This window comes from Prorops nasuta, unplaced genomic scaffold (assembly GCF_024137725.1).
Source record: "Prorops nasuta isolate Cenicafe-Biocafe unplaced genomic scaffold, Cenicafe_Pnas_1.2 PNAS00030, whole genome shotgun sequence".
NCBI classification, from domain to species: domain Eukaryota; kingdom Metazoa; phylum Arthropoda; class Insecta; order Hymenoptera; family Bethylidae; genus Prorops; species Prorops nasuta.
Window position 1 is genome coordinate 1,554,188 of NW_027116827.1, and position 17,088 is coordinate 1,571,275.

Genomic DNA, 17,088 nt, shown 5'->3' on the forward strand with positions numbered 1-17,088 from the left:
TCAGGCATTTGGGTATATACCCCTCTCTGCTCTCCCCCTCGTCGCAAACTCTCCGTCTCTCGATTCTTCGCATTGCACGCAACAGAGATGGATTCGGACGGTGCTCGCGACTGAACAATGCAGCCGCAAGAGATAGCTATACATGTGGCCACACCCCTTTACTCTTCCTTCCTCTCTCGCATTCTGCCATATATGCTTCGCCAATCTCTCCTTTCTCCATTTTGCTGAAAAACTTGATTTTTTCCACCCCCTTCCTTCCTCGCTCTCTTTTTCTCTCATCGCAGTTCTTTCTGGATTTACGCGCGACGATCTATCGACTGGAAATGCCGAAGAGCCGTGCTCGTATTTCGTCGAGTCTTTTTGCGACTGTCTTTCTCTTCGGTGCAAGACCGCTCTACGGCACGTATAAATAGAAAAAGAGAAAAGGGACGAAGAAGGGATATATGTATATACTAGAGGATGTGGCAGCGATAGGGGCGGAACGCAACGAGGATGTAAATTCGAGATCGACGATCGAAGATCGCGCGTCGGACCGAATTCAAGATCGGACCTTGTATATTTCCGAGGACACGCGATACGCCGGCAAGGCATCCGAACGCTAAATTGCCTTATTTCTCTCTCTCTCTCTCTCTCTCTCTCTCTCTCTCTCCCTTCCTTCCTTCCTTCCTTCTTTTTCCCTCCCCCTCATCCTTCCCCGATCGAGCCCGATCGAGTTGTCTTCCACTCGACTAAAAAACAGTGCAACACGAGTTATAAGCTCTGAATATTTCAACGACTCGGATTAGTCCTTTTGGGTGTAGGTATTACCTTAACTGTAAAATAATTATATCAACAACTGCCATGATCGGAGATAACAAATTTCTTAAATGCCTTTAGAAATCACATTATATCTCATTGCGATCGCAATTAGAGGCCGGACTAAAAATGTTTATCAGGGGATATTAGAAACTTAATGTAAATAATTGAGACAACTACCAATGTCGCATTATTAAATATGTTTTTTACGCAAGCTCCGTCTGGCTAGAGCGTCGCTAAAAGTAAAAGTGTATTGCGGTAAATTATAGTGATCGGTGAGTGTAATTAACGTATGCAATTTTAGCAGAGGAATGTGCATCAAGTTTAACAAATAAAAGTATTTTGAGAGGAAAAGCGAGCAAGATCGATTTTAAAGCAAGCTCGCGTTTGCCCTGTTTGCGCGAAACAGGTATAATGTATACACGTATCATATAGCTATTAGCGACGCTAGACTAGTCGAGAAAAGTTATATCGCTCGGCGATAGTTGGAGCGCAAATTCGCAAATTCACGCACGGCACACGTATGCACGCGTGTGTGTATATATAGGTGTACCGATTTGTGCATGAGAAAAATAGTGTGTAGGAGCTTGCGCAGTGAGCGGTGACACTCGTTCTACCAGATGGCGTCCGATCGTGTCAGTAACGTAGTCTCGTCTCGCTCGGTTATACATATAGATGCTGGCCCGGAAAGTCTTTAGTAATCAATTTATGAATGAACGAACGTGCGCCACGGTGAAAGTCGTCAGCAGAAATAGCCAATGGAGAGGACTCCATGGCCATATTACTATATGTTGTACTCCACTATGCTAGAGCTAGAGGCACAACTCGAACGGACGAGGAGAGGACGAAATGAGCATTAATGAAGCTGGTCCGCCGAGAGGGGGGAGTAGAATCAACGTGTGGCAACTTTTCTTCCTTGTGCAGATTATCATCTACCAGTTGGGTCATCGTAGTCGAATGATGACCTTGAATAAAAACTGTTTCGCCCTGAATGACTCGTCTTCTTTGCCAATGAAAAACTCACCCATCCTTCGAGCCTCGACAATGGGCAGCTGAAAAATTAATTATCGCATCAATTACGAGCAGATCTTTATCGCGTTAATTAAATTGTAGATTACCATTCTACATGATTATTGCTAAATCATTATTCGATGCAAGATGAATTATGTTAAATTATCGTCGTTCGTTTTGCAATGGATTGGTTTGAGGATTGCAGTGGGGAAGGATGGAGATGGAAATGAGATAATGGAAAGGTGCGATCGTTCCATAAGTATTATAGATTTAAATTAATCAGCCGTGTCTGGGAGCTTCATAATCGTGTTGGCCGGCTCCAATGGTTAGTATACGTATAGCCGTCTTCTGGAATTCTTTCTGAGAAGCGCGCTACCGTGCCATACTCATCCTCCTAAGAAACTTCTAATAAATCGACAAGATATTTTTCACCGTTTCGTGCCCCCCGCATAAAAATTGCCTAATGCGAAGGATATTTTATAGGAGCATCATTCTTTATTACATTAAAATGTCACGTGTTGTTTTCTATACTCGAGCGCTCATTCGTATAATTTTCTCATTCACGCGTGGTATAGTAAATTATTATTCTCCTTAATTTACCTGTAATTCTCCCTTAATAGAATCAAAGAGATTTATTTATCTTTTTGTTGAAAGGGAGACTAGTCATATAATTAAATTAATACAAACGTCGTTTTCTTTTAATTAAGGTAACGTGATATCATTGCCTTTTTTATTCGAGTAATGTTTAAAAGCTCATTTTTTTAAATCATATGATTTGCGATAACAAATTTTAGAAGTCGAATAGATTAAATTTTTTGTTTTCATGATTTCAAAATTTAATTATGTTTTCTCTTATCTAAACAAATCACAATCATATTTTTCAATTCATAAACTTTTTGTAACTATCTACTTATCGGTTCAACGATTTAACTATAGTTTAGACTAAAACATACGATTCTCATAATTATATTAAATAATTGATTTATTAATACCTCGATCGTTATTTGCAGCTCCTTGCAGGAAGATCTTATGGCTATACCTTAATTAAATCAGACTTTCGTTTATAGTGATGTGAAAGGGAATCGACTAATTAATCGTGATTCTATGATCCTGTCCGTCGGTAAGCTTCTTATCTAATCATACAAGTGCAATATATTCGTTGAACGTGGGAGGAAAAAGAGTGTTTTGGTAGGAATGATATTCCTTTCGCGCGAAGAGCATACGATTTAATAACGATAATTTCTATTATAATATGTCGTTTGGAAAGAATAAAATGAATCGTGGATATAGCGGTATAGGATGGCTCGTCTAGGCTCGGCTCGGGACGGCTCGGCTCGGCTTGGCACCGATTAAATTCTAATTTATACCGCGTATGCCGCGCGTATCGCGTGGAGAGCCTCGCATAGGGACGTCAGTGGAATTCGATTAACGAGCATGCTACCGCGATACTCAAGACGCATCCGCCCTTTCACGACCATCGATCTTCCACGATCTTTCTTCAGATTTACAAGCCGTGTTAATTGTGCCTTTCAAAGTCCACAGAGAAAAACAAGCCATGATATAATTATGTCTCTATATACTATGGAGCCGCTATCCATAAATTTACCCACTTATATCTATAAAGAAACATCTTTACAGTCTTTCCTTTTTTATTCTTTTCCATTTTTTGCCAAATAGCGACCGATGACTATCGCTGAGATAGCTGTTACTATTATTTTCATTATTGTTATTACTGTTATTATTTACATTTACCGATATCGATAAGATCGGACAGGTGTAGACGCCGTCTCGAAAAGCTTATAAAAGTCAGCAGCTTAGCCTGCTGCATCAAGAGTGCCAGCAAAGCGTTTACATCGAGTTACAAGGCTGATAAAAGCGTCTGGGTAATATTTTACTATATATATATATATATATATGCAGTATAGGACTTTTGCCGGATATTTCATGTCTGTATCTATCTGCAATCTATCGAACGATAGGGTAACGAGTAGCAAACTAAGACATCGTCCGTCAGCGAGGGCATTCGTGGAATTCCGAGGAGACTGATGGGCGCATCGAGATCCGCCAATGGATGTGACGCGTCGATCGACCAGACTCGCGAGACTGGAATCCCAAGCTATCCGTCTTTGATATGTCAATCAATCCGTCCCCTTATTCTCCCCACCTTCGTAATTAATCGCCCAAGCACTCGTGTTAAAACGTCAACTTTTTCTCCATTCCTCGCATGCTCGCTCGAATCGCTAGTCTTTGCTATAATTCAACTCTTTTCTTCTTTTTCTTACCACTTTCGTTTAACGTCTTATTGTATGTCCACTATATATATGTATATACCGAATGATTTCATTGAACGCGCGTCCGCACACCAATTTACTCTATGGAAATTCATCGTTGCTATTTGGAAGGAAACGTTCAGGGCCAATCGATAGGAGGGATCGACATAAATCGATTTTCTTATCTTTGCAATTTAATTAGGAAAAATAGCTTGAAAGGCGAGGCTTCCTTGGGGGACCACGAATGCTTTATCGTCGCAATAAAAGTGCCTCTCAATGCACGAGAGTTTAATTATCCTTTACGGTCGCTGCGAAATCTGTCCGATCTAACGATTTCTATCTACGCCGGATTTACGATTTTCAAGCTTCGCTGGGCAAAACGGTCAAATCGAACCGAGGCTTACGGAATCCTTGTTTTCTTGGCCTCTTGGCTGCTGTGATACGCGCTACATCGAGCCTCGATCCTTCCCCCACCTCTCGAGTTACCTGCATCGATCATCGTCATCCTCGTGCCGATCACCCCCTCACCCCTCCCCCCCCCCTCTCCCTCCCTCTCCTCATTTCGTGCTTGCTTTGGCCTGGCCGATCGTACCTCTCCCACTTTTTTTTACCTTTCTTTTCTCTTACCCGCCCGGTCAGCCGACTGCATGTGTTTATGCTCGAAGAAAGTGCCCCCGCAGCGAGAGTGAAATTACACGTCTTGCCAAAGTGAGTGTCATAATGATTCTTGCAAACGACCGTTCTTAAAGATGCAAACGCATTTGAAGCTTTATACTTAATGTTCCTCGAACCGCCTTTCTCGCTAATGCTTTTTTAATTCAATCGTTTACAGTTTGTATCCTCAGAAATCGACCCTGCAACACTATTATCCTTTTTAACCTGCCAACATTATGGAATCGTGAAATATTTTATTATCCGATTTCACGATATCCTAATCGCAATAGTCTAATGTAGAGCTTGAGGAAAATTTTCAAATTCCAACTTCAATGATCTTGCAAGCCGATTAAGGAAATTACTTTTCGTATATAGGCATGAAATATTATTGCTTTCTAGACCAGATATATATGTTTAAGACTACAGCGTATATGTCTTACCATTCTAAATGCTTTGATTAATTTATTATTACACTAAGAAAAATGTTTCAACGAATGAATAAATTTTCGTTGTAACAGTGAGCATAATTCATTAGTATATACAACGCGAACAATTCATTGATATAAGGAATTATTCATTATAAAATATAATAATAAACTGTTCGTCGTGTCGGTGAATTTATTCGTTATATCAACGATTTTTGTTCACTGCTGTACAACGAAAAATGATTCATTCGTTGAAACATTTTTCTCAATGTAAAGCTTCAGTAAAGCAAGAAACCTGAGAATTTTGCAGATTTACGTGCTATAATTTATTGAACCATGTAAAATGCAAACTAAAAGTTTCTTCTCTCCTTCTGTTTTTCTTCTTTTTCTCAGTTTTTTTCAAAAGCTTACTTAACTCGTCAGAAGATAAATGTAAGTCTTGATCATTTGTCAATTGGTGTATTAAGGTAATAACATATTTATTACGACGTCCAGACACGGTTGATCCACGACGAGAAAAGGCCCTGAGCTAGGAAATATAAAAGAAAAGGAAAATTAGAGAAAATAAAAGCGTCAAGCGCACGCGCGTATGGAATATGGGACTGTTTTTATCTTTGATAGTATCTTCTAACGTGTGCGTTCGCATGATGATATCCGTCCTTAATGACTACCCTTCCGAAAGCAATTTAACACTCGGCGCATTATATTATGCCGTTTCGGGATTAAACACTATAATCCAATACCTACCTACTCATAATGGTCATGATAGTATAACTATATGTATCGCGCGCACTCTTGTCAACTTTTTAATTCTTCTCAAGATCGTGCAAATAATCAAACTCTCTTGTAATTTTAATTGCTCGGGTAACGATTTGCTAGTTTATATTCCACTTTCTATTATTGCGCATTGACCTCGGAGGAAACAGCTGGATTGCTTTTATTTTGGAAGAACGCGTCGCTGCAACGAAATTATTCAGATTTGCATCTTCTTCTTCCTTTGCATATATTTATGCTATCCGTATTATACGATAGTCCCTACACATTTACTCGTAGTAAGTCGAACCTATTATTGAGAATAATGTCTTTGATTACACTTCGGTTTATAATTCCGCCGATAGATGAACACGCATATCCGGCGTATCGTTTCCTTTTTCAGACAAGGATTCGAAGTTTTCTACCATCATCAAAGTTATCGCTCCACTCGTTACAATCGTGTATCATTCATTCGCGTCGTTGAAATACAAAACTTAAATTAATGTTTTACGTTGGAATGAAATCGAGGAATATATTTTTCAAGAATTGTCGAAGCTCAATGGTTAATTTATATAAAAAAAAAACTAGTTTCCTACTGATTAATATAGTTGAGGCTTAAATTCATATACAATTGATGATAGTTTATAATCATGTTACAATAGTAAATAAATAAAATCTTATTTACAGCGTCTTAAGGAATTTCCAGTCATTGAAAAGATCGATGAAATAAAAACATTGTAATTTATGAATGAGATTAATGATACATGCAAAGTCCTCTCCAAACACTTCTCGATAATCATCAAGAAATTCTCGCAATATTATCGGACGATCTGAGGCAGGGAAAAAATTGGCAATCGCAGCACGCACATAATCGAGAGGGCTGGGACTTTAAGGCACGTCACATACGAAGCATCGATATCGCCGAGCCCTGGATGCTGGATTTATAAACCCTTGGAGGATGGAGAGAGAGAGAGAGAGAGACCAAGATCTTGTGCCTATATACCTTTTACTTATTTTTTCCTCTCTACTCTTTTTTCAACTAAAATCTTTTAAGAAATAAATTCAATCGATTATAGCAGAAGACCGCGAACATTATAAAATAAAATATAACTAATGTATTTAAAAAATTACTGAACACTATTTAAAAAATCTATATATATATATATATCGTAGATTTATGGAGCACTACCCGAACATTGAATTTAGACACCACGAAATAGGTATACGTAAGCAAAACCAACGTATGTTACGATTTCGTAATTTATATTACGAGTGTACGCATAAAACTATAAAGTCAATAAAATTTCTTTGAAATAAACTACGAATTTACGGGGAAAAAAGATCCGTCCATCGCAAGGAAGAGTCGACATGACCAGTGTTCTCCGATTGACTATGAAAACGCGAATTGATTTCCTTGTTGGTTTTATAAGCTAAGTCCTGAGAGAAGGAAAGATTTCATGGACAGACGTATGCGTATAAAGGATCGTAGTGCGTTACGAAAGAGACAGGATATAGCGACGAAAGAAGTTGGGGGGGGGGGGGAGGGGGAATGTGGAGAAGAGATGAAAAAAGAGAGAAAAAGAATAAATAAAAGAGAGAGAGAGAGAGAGAAGGAAGTGCGTCGAGGCGAGCACGACACACGTGTCCTGGATCGTGGATGCAAATATGGCATAGTATCCTGGCTCGCGCCTGGATATACCCACCTAGACAGTAATATAGGTAGGTAACTCAGCCGAGGTGGGCCGGGCCGCACCCTGTTCTTCAAGCATCTACCAGAGAAGCCTTCCTCTGTTCGTGAATGGTGGCAAGTTCGTGTGCCGCCTGTCACAAATACCTATACAAAACTTACTTGGCAGAACTGCCTCTTAGTGACTTTTTATGTTCTTCGTACGACACACGAAATTTCTACTATGCATAATTAATATTCCTTTGCAAGCCAGCCAATTAATTTCCTTTTTACAATTCTCCCAATATTTTTTCTCTCCTTCTTCCGCAAGAAGATGAATAAACGTAGGAAGAAATTTCCCATATATGTGTATATACAGTACTATATAATACAGTTGCTTCTGCATTCTGATTTGATTTCTCGGTTGGGATGAATTCTTGGTGGCTTTTTACGACCGAAAACACGCATAAATTCAGATTTATATGTATATACGTAGTTTCGGGTCGAACTATCATATTCTTGATTGCATTCGAGTGCATTTCTAATACAGCTATAATATATTAGACGAGGTACACGCATGGGTATGGTAGTGTGCGAGCGCGTAGAACAGCCATAAACGTTTGAAGGAAGATATTCGTGCGGCTGTATACACGCAGACATTGAAAAGGATAGCGCGGAGCTCGACATCTCCGGCGAGGGCTGTGCTGTGAGATGCGAGGTGAACGCCCCCCGCGATATCTTAAATCCAGCCGTGGATCTGTGTGCGTGACGCGCTGCACACACGCGCGCACACACCTACACGTCGTGTCGCAGGCACGCGACTTACGTGCTCGGAGCTGGACTTTGTCTCTGTGTGAGTGTGCGTCCGAGAGACCGAACGAGCCAACTCGCGCCTAGGTGGTAGACCGGGCCTGTCCAGTTTTCCCATGGGAACAATACCCCACGGGATATATAATAACAATGGTCACGGACGTGGGAGAAGGCTCGATCTTTATTTACCCGTTCCCCCTCTTCCCCCCCCCCTCTCTCTCTCTCTCTCTGTCTCCCCCCTCACCCTCACGGTTCTACTCTCCCTTGTTTTTATTCGAAATCCTCCTCCTTATAGCAAACTCCATCTTTTTATCCGCAGGAATCCTCACCCTCGCGATTTCTACCAAAATTACGACTCTTCGTGCCACTTTCACTTCGAAATTCCACCGAGACCTCTTTTTTTTCCTTCCCTTTCTTACCCGCTCGATCTCTCGTATCGAGGACGTAGAGTATAGAGCCACACACGCACACTGTCCTATACGAGAATCCTTCTTAGGTTTTTCTTCATTTTCCAACTTTTCCGTGTACACCTTCGGTCTTTAATAATCCCTCTAAAGAGCCTTGGCTTTCAGTTTTCTTTTCTTTTCTTTGTTTTTTTTTTTTAGAAAAAGTTCATAACCTACAGAGTATGGAAGAAACAAATGGTATTGTGTTTGTGTGTGTGTGTGTGTGTGTGTGGACAGGGCAATCCTTTATCGTGTCTCTGAAGCTCGTGGCGCTTGTATCTCGAGTTTTGGCTATTAGACGAGTGATGCGCTTGTGTGTTTGTCCGTGTACGGGGGAGGGATGAAAGATGGAAATTAGAAGTTGGATGGTGGAAGTAAAATCATGGGGCAGAAATTCTTTGCTGGACTTGGAGAGCGATATAGCTGAGGGAGAGGGAGGAGGAGGGGCAAGTTACAATTCGTGTCTTGGCGCGGTGTGGCGAGGCGGGCAACTTTCGTGGTGGGTGGTTATGCGTGGCCAGAGTCATTCTCGAGAATCTCGTGTACCGTTGGAACTGTGCTCGTTGAAAGAATTTCCCGCTGCAGCAGCCTCCGAAAGCAATTGGAAGCAACGATGACACGTGTCCTTTTCGTCCCCCGTATACCTTTACCACACGCTTCTCGTTCGTGGTTCCCCCGTACTTGTGAGACACGCGATGATGTCTCGATGACGAGTAATTTCTTACAAAAATAAACAAATGCTGTAAACCTTATTTTCTCGAGGATCGTTTCACAGAAATATAGATAACACACACGGATTAGGATCCGATTAATATCGAGGAAACCTTAAGGCGGGTTTATATACACCTATTTATATTTTATTGTATACGATACAGGATACATATTATGAAAACAAAGCTCTTAGCGAATATATTTGCTTGTTCGCTAATCGCTTTTCCATAGAGTACGAGTAACGCGAAACGATGATATTCCTAAGAGGCAAAGAGTATCGTGCAAGACCGGGTTACCTGATACCAGAAATGTGCCGTCCGTGGTAATCGTCATCTGGCGCAGGTTCCATACCCGGATTATCCAGATTTACACTTTTGCTAATATAAGTTAATAGTGATGATTGTATATTTTTATTCGATCGGTATTCTCTACTCAACTTACATAGGGTTCGTTTTCACGTAAGATTCTTTATGCGTTAACCGTGGCTGGTTAATAATTATGCCACGCTACTTGATCTTGCGACGATTGCACGCGTGGGCTTAGTTTTCCGAATGTCTTTAAAAGAAAACGTCAATGTCCGATTAATGGTAAAAGAGTCTTATCTGGAAAACGCATGGTGTATTTCGTAATGAAGAAATAAGCTTTTCTTTAACATAAATATTAATGGACGAAGGATCCACGAAGAAAATAAAATTACAGAATTTTCGAATGATATTTGCGAAAAATTATATATCAGCATTGTACGAGGCCTGATTTATCACCAATGTTATACATTTATGGTTCATCGAGGAGATTAAGCGAGTGATTTGTGGAGCGAACGGAGGCAAAGATGCGGCTCCGTTATAGGGTAGCTCACGATCGCGTCTCGCAATATCTTGACCTGCCAGTGGCAAGTCCTAAACAACTCGAGTCGATCGAAAGCGCGCACGTGCGAGGCTGCTGCAGCGTGGACATACGACAAGTCGTCATTGCTATTTTTAATCTACCTGATCTGGTGCAGTTCATAATGCTTTCCCAGTGTGCGTTTCCATCATCGCACATACTATATACACGACTGTTGAAAAACAATTAATGCAAAGATTGCAAATGTTAATTATAAATTGAATATTTATACGAATCGGTTGATGAATTTATGGGCGAAACAAAAGGGGAATATAATATTGTTTTAGAGAATGGGTGGAAAGTTTCGCATGATTTGTCGGTGGAAGTGAGGCCAGTTTTGTGAAAAGGTTCAAGGACGGTTTTGCCGAGGGCAAGGGTCACCGGCACGGTACAGGGTACAGGCATGGCGTGGCGTTGCGTAGCATTGCGTGGCGTTACCAAGTTGAAGGAGGGGGCGGAAGATCCTGCCGGGACTTCTTCGCTCTCTTCACTCTCTTACTTAGCAGAGATATCCGCTAAGAGAGCGTCCCTGATGCCTCGGGCCAAGTGGTTGTGTCGTGGTACCGCGTGGGCGACCGGAAACTATCCCTCCCACATTCAGATGCCCTACCTCGAGACTTGGAAGGATGGAGCTGGATGGAGCTCTAAAGATCACTGAAAGCGGGGGGAAGTGGAGAATGGAGGAGGGTGGGGGGGGGGGGGGGGATGGCGATATTACCAGCAATGCCAGCGAAAAGTGAGAAAAGGACGTAATAGCATTTATATGCATATACTGTATATATAGCATATACGTATAGCATCTATAGTATAATATACCTACTCTTTGCAACAGCCATCCATCAGCCAGGAGAAATTTCAATCTAAACGGTAGGAGCACCCTTTCGTATCCTTTTCGTTCCCTCCTACTTATTTACCACTCCCTCTACGAGTTTCTTTGCTATATATAGGTACACAATACTATTGTCGCACTGCTCCATATCTGCACTCACCCTTCCCTCTTTAACAAACCAATTTATACAGATAGACTTACTTCGAATTCACGTAAACAGGCGTATATATATATACGTATAGCATACTTATCATTGTACAGATATCGAGCCTCTTCCTTTTCTCTCTCTCTCTCTCTCTCTCGTTTCTCATATCCCAACTGTTATTACCTTGCGCCAATTGATTAGTTTTATGCAAAATACCTCTTTATTCCTCTCAATTATTTTTGATCCATCGATTTTTTGTTAGATTATAAACGGACCTCGGTTGTACAGCGTGTAATATTATTGAAGTAAAATATTGGCGGCCGAGGGAAAGAGGTTTTGGGGCGGCATTGCAGTTGGATGAAGAGGAAAAAAGGCAGAAATAATCAAGTGTTCGCCAGAGGCGTTGGATCTCATATATATGTAAGTGCGATAGCCGGGGTAATTTGTTTGCGGCCAATATGCAGATCGTGCGTAGCTCTTATAGCTCTTGTAATTCTTTTAGCGCGGTTTGCTTAAGCGGTGGCTGAACAAACGTGTTAACGCTGACAAGACACGCTTCTCGTAGACTAGAAATGAATATTTATGACGCGAGGCCTGCCCGATCTAATAAAATGATTTCGATTTTAAAAAGAAGGTCAGTTGGCGCACTTCGACTCGCTCGAGCAAAATTATGCTCGGCTTGGAAATCAATCATTTTACTTTTGTCACACGCCCCCTACGATTCCATGTAAATATATGTCAAAGCTTTTGCGACAGATTTTGTGCAGCTGCGCAAATGCCAAACAACGCGACAGTGGAATAAACGGAAAAACGCGCGAGTATATATATAGGGATCAATAAAATATTGAGATATCTTTATATATATGTTTGGTTTAATTAGAGAGAGAGAGAGAGGAGCAATCTACGGTACCATAAACACTGAAAGATATTTCTGCCTTACAATAAAGCTCGATAAATTTTTATTCGCGTACGCGATACGTCTATATAAATGTGAAAACTATGGTAATAAGCTGGGAGAAACATTCTGAAATAATCTTTCGATTGGGAACGATTAAAACTTTAGGCGAATATATTAATAATAAGCAAAAGATCCCAGTCTCAAATTTCCACGTGTCTTTGATCACGTTAAAATTGTATGAATGATCTTACGATAATCCACTGTGTTCTCTGTTAATTAAAGATTACGCGCGCGTGCGCACTGCGCTAAATTTTATATCCGTTTACCTTATATTACTCATTACGACATATTATCTGTTATTTAATTTCCATCGTAGGCGTTAGATTTCGAAATAGCGAGAATCTTGCGTAATTCCGTGGCTTATTACTTACCAGAGATTTGCAAATTATCAGTAGGGAATATCGCACGATTTTGTTTCCTTTTTCATCTTCGGACAGTTTTCTCAAGAATTACGCCATATATACAACATATATATATATATAGTTTAGTCAATATTAATTTATTTACGAATGTCGTAAAAGACGATTTCTAGAGGAACTTGGTTTCCCTTTTAGAGACGAGTTTTACGAGAGAAGAGAATGCTGTTGCTCGTTGTTCCTGGATTCTATGCCGAAAAAGTAGCTAATACTTCCGCGCAACAATACCCGTTAAAAGTCCAGAGAGCTCGCGAGAAGTCCATATAAAGGGGACGTACCGACGTTTCATCGACGAATTCATTGGTCCACGAAAGAAGAAGGAAAATATTCGTTAAACTCTCTATAAATTTTCTCGCCATCAATGATGCTCGGGGACGGTCTTGCCCGTTTTGTTTCGTTTGATAAGCTGTCTCTGAGTTGAAATACGCTTAATTGACAGGTAAATTTATCACCCAGAGAATAGATCGATCGCTCTATTAGCTCTCGGCCTAAACCACTTTCACTCAAAATTTATTCCACTCTTATGTGCCACGACTGATGACATCTTCTTGTTTTGCCCGCCTATTTGAGTGATTAGGTACGATAGTTGAATCGAAAATATGAAAAACGAATACCATAAATGTCGGAGGACGAATGATCAACGAACAACGGTTCATTTGTCTGTCCGTTCCAAAAATCTCTGATCGTTCCTCAAAATACGTTGATACACGAATAATCACGTGTCTCTTGATTCTTTATTAAATAGTTTTCTCCTCCCTATTGTCGGTTGTACTCTGCTTTAGCATCGACGAATCTCCAATGAATTAACTTTTTCCCAATTGTTTAAAGTTTCGGAAGGGTAAGCATGATTACCGCATTCACTTCTTTGTTTTTCAATTTATGAGCTATCGAGGGATTAGAAAATTAGTATGGTTATTTTTATTTCAACGTGAGATGGGAGAAGACGCGATGGAATAATAACCGAAATAAAAAAGGTAATGACATTTCTGTCAGCCCGGGGCTTAATGAGTTTTATTCATTTCCATCGTACACGATTAACCTCGAAGATCCGGCTGACAAACTAATAAACAGCGTGACCAGTAAATTCATCTACGTCGTCGTGGCTATTAAAATGACAGGAGTATTCCCTGGTTTGTCGATTTAGCCTGGCAAGTGTCGCCAAGAAACTATGAGACGTCGTCTCAATATCGATATCATCCAGCCTCTCAATAATCCCTGTAGCTACAATTCTCACTCGGTTTGTCTCGGTTGCCTCTAAGACATCACTGGCACAGCCAGCTCACCTGCTCGTGTATACCCTGTGTACGTGTATATACTATACGCATAATAAATCAAACCTCGCATTGCGTTGCTCGGGCCACGTTCGGTTCTTCAAGAAACAAATTGGAGCCTGTCCGCCTCGCTTATCCACTTACGAGAGGAAAGGAAGAAACATAGTTACTTGTGAAAAGTTGCCAACACGCATTTTTCGCGAGTCTCGTAAAGGCAAACTACCCGCTGATTTAGGTTGAAATTTCTAATGGTATAAACAAGCTTCGTTAAATTTACAAAACTTTAGAGAGAGAGAGGGAGCGAGTTTTAGCATAAACGCATAAGGGTGAGAAGGAGAAAACAAAAAGAGTTATGCGTATATGAAGGAGAAAGGAGAGGAGAGGAGGATGTGTGTTGCGCCAGGTTAGCAGTGGCCAACACCTGAATCAAGAAAATTTTCACAACTGCGTTGCCCGACTAGCTCCCCTTCCCACCCCTCTAGCCCCCTCCCCCTGACATCTTCTCGACGGCTAGGAGGCTGTCGCGTGGGCGACCGGAAACCGTACCTTCCTACCGTCTTTGGTCGTCACTCCGAGGGCCCGTCGGTGACTAAAGGATCGAGTGGAGTGGGGAGAGAGAGAGAGAGAGAGAGAGAGAGAGAGAGAGAGGACCACAGGGGGGCTAAAAAGGGGTAAAGGGAGAGGTGTGGAGAGGGGGGTAGAGACCGACTGGCCAAGAAGCAACGTACTGCTCTCCTTCGAGCCAAAGAAACGTTCTCCATGTTGACTCGTTTCGACTCGCTTCGACTTTCGGCTCTCTCGCCTCGACTCTCCTCCACCGTCCACGTCCACGTCCACGCAACAGGCACGAGGCGCACGAGCAACATGATCGCTCTCCTCTCCTCTCCTCTCCTCCACCACACACTCCGTTATAACGCACGCTGCACACAACACGAGGCTCGCACACGCCCAGTGTCCCATGCTGAGCCTTTCTTATCGAAAATAGCAGCGAGTGCACGCGCGCGAAAATCGCAAGAATGTACCCGGTTGACACTTGGCAATATATATATACATATATATATATATAGAATCCGTCCCCGATAGGCCAAATGAGAAACGCGCACCTCGAACGTTACGCGTCGGACCAAACTGCCATGCACCAAACGATAACAACTTTTTTCTTTTGTTTGGAACGTGGTCAATATAATGTAGCTGCGCGACCGCGACGCGTCTCAAGGTTTATGTTTCTTGGGGCAAAAGGGAGAAAAAAGCGTAGGAAAGGCAAAACAGAATGAAAAGGGGCTTTTGAAGAGAGGAAGGAACGAGATAAGACGTTGCTCGAACGAAGAGGACGCGCGTAATGCCAATGTATGGGAGGGGGGGAGCGTCCTTTCCGATAAAGCGACACTCGTACACTCGATAATGTCTTGGTCCTATTAGAGACGCTTGATAGTATAATTGCATCCATTTTCCAAACTCCGATATCTCTCGGTCGGTTGCGCTGCAATCCTCAAATCATATTTCATTCCGCATTCGAGATTACGATACCTCTCTCTCTCTCTCTCTCTGTTTTATCGTGTCAATTTTATCGCTCAACATCTGACGTTCGATGCGCCCTCATCGACGATTTTGTCGAGAGACAAACCTTGGTGAGCATGCAGAATCCGCGCAGAGTGGTAGTCGCTTATCGCAACGTCATTAACAAGTTGTGTTTAGTGGAGATTTTAAAAGCGTGACCAGTGACCACCCTAGTTCTGGCCAATACTGCCAGCTCGATGGAACGTCCGGTAAGGATCTTATGCCTCGGTATACAATGAGTCGTATATTCAGCTCGTGATTGCAGATTCTAGCTGATCGTAACGTGCCTATACGCGCCGTAATCACAGTTAACGTTTCAGCGGTATGATCTCCTCTGCATTTTCACGCTATTGCTAGCCATTATACGTTATACGCCACGCGATCCGCACTTATCCGCTCCTTACAAATCGATTTTTTCCTCCTCTCACGATTTTTACGAAGCTCCAAAATACTCCGAGCTATCCCGAGTATCCTATCAAATACCATTATGCCGTCCCCGTAAAGACTTTCCCCCTTTTTACAAGAATTTTCAATCGTTCGTATCACGGATACGCTACATGGCATTTTTTCATGAAAATACGTTTCTATTGTTACTGATCAAACGTCCTGGCAAAATCACTCTTTCTCATAAAAGTTAATCGATAGAATTATAATATATATATATATATATATATATATATGCATACACAGAGTGGAATCCGCACAGTTTCTGCAAACTAATTATCTCTCGAGAAAACACGGTCTGACAAAACATTTCACATGAATTAGCGAAACATTCGTTTTGCAATGTATTGTTGTCCCTATGAAAAAAGCTTATTGGACATTTGGATACAATGAATACTATTGACAGTGTATCGACATAAGCATGACGTCAAGCAATAACAATTCAATGTTTCATAACGCTGTCCAATAAAGGGAATAAAAACATGTAAGAGTTAACCGGTTTTACATTTTGTGTATACATATATAGTTACATTGGCGAGTGTGCGTTCCTTCATGTCAGTTGCAAGGGAGAAATTTGCGCCAGAATTAAACGTGCCGAGAGAAATTTAACAAATTGACACATCTACACTAATAATGAACGAATGCATATATTATAGCGTGAAAATCTATATAGATTCGCAAGCGTTCTCCGCGGCGTTCTCCAATAAAGGTAAAAAAAACCAAAGGCGTATATAAGTCAACCGGTTTGGTGCGGGAGAAAAATCTTGATCGTTGTTTTGAATAAGGGATTTTTTGAGGAAGTGGAGAGAAGTTTGCCGCGTGTGCAGTCGTTGAGTGGGGATATATAAGAGAAAAGTGGTTAAGAGGCAAAAGATGAAGATGAAGAAGAAGAAACGAAGAGAGGACGAAAACGTCTAGGTTTGGCGGTAGAAAGGTGATGACCTCGATTCTACGCCCAGCTACAACGCCGTTCTCGGCTTGCAGCTCGTTCCGCCTGTTTCTGCTCGCCTGTTCTGACTGAACGCCCGACTGGCCTGCCCACGCC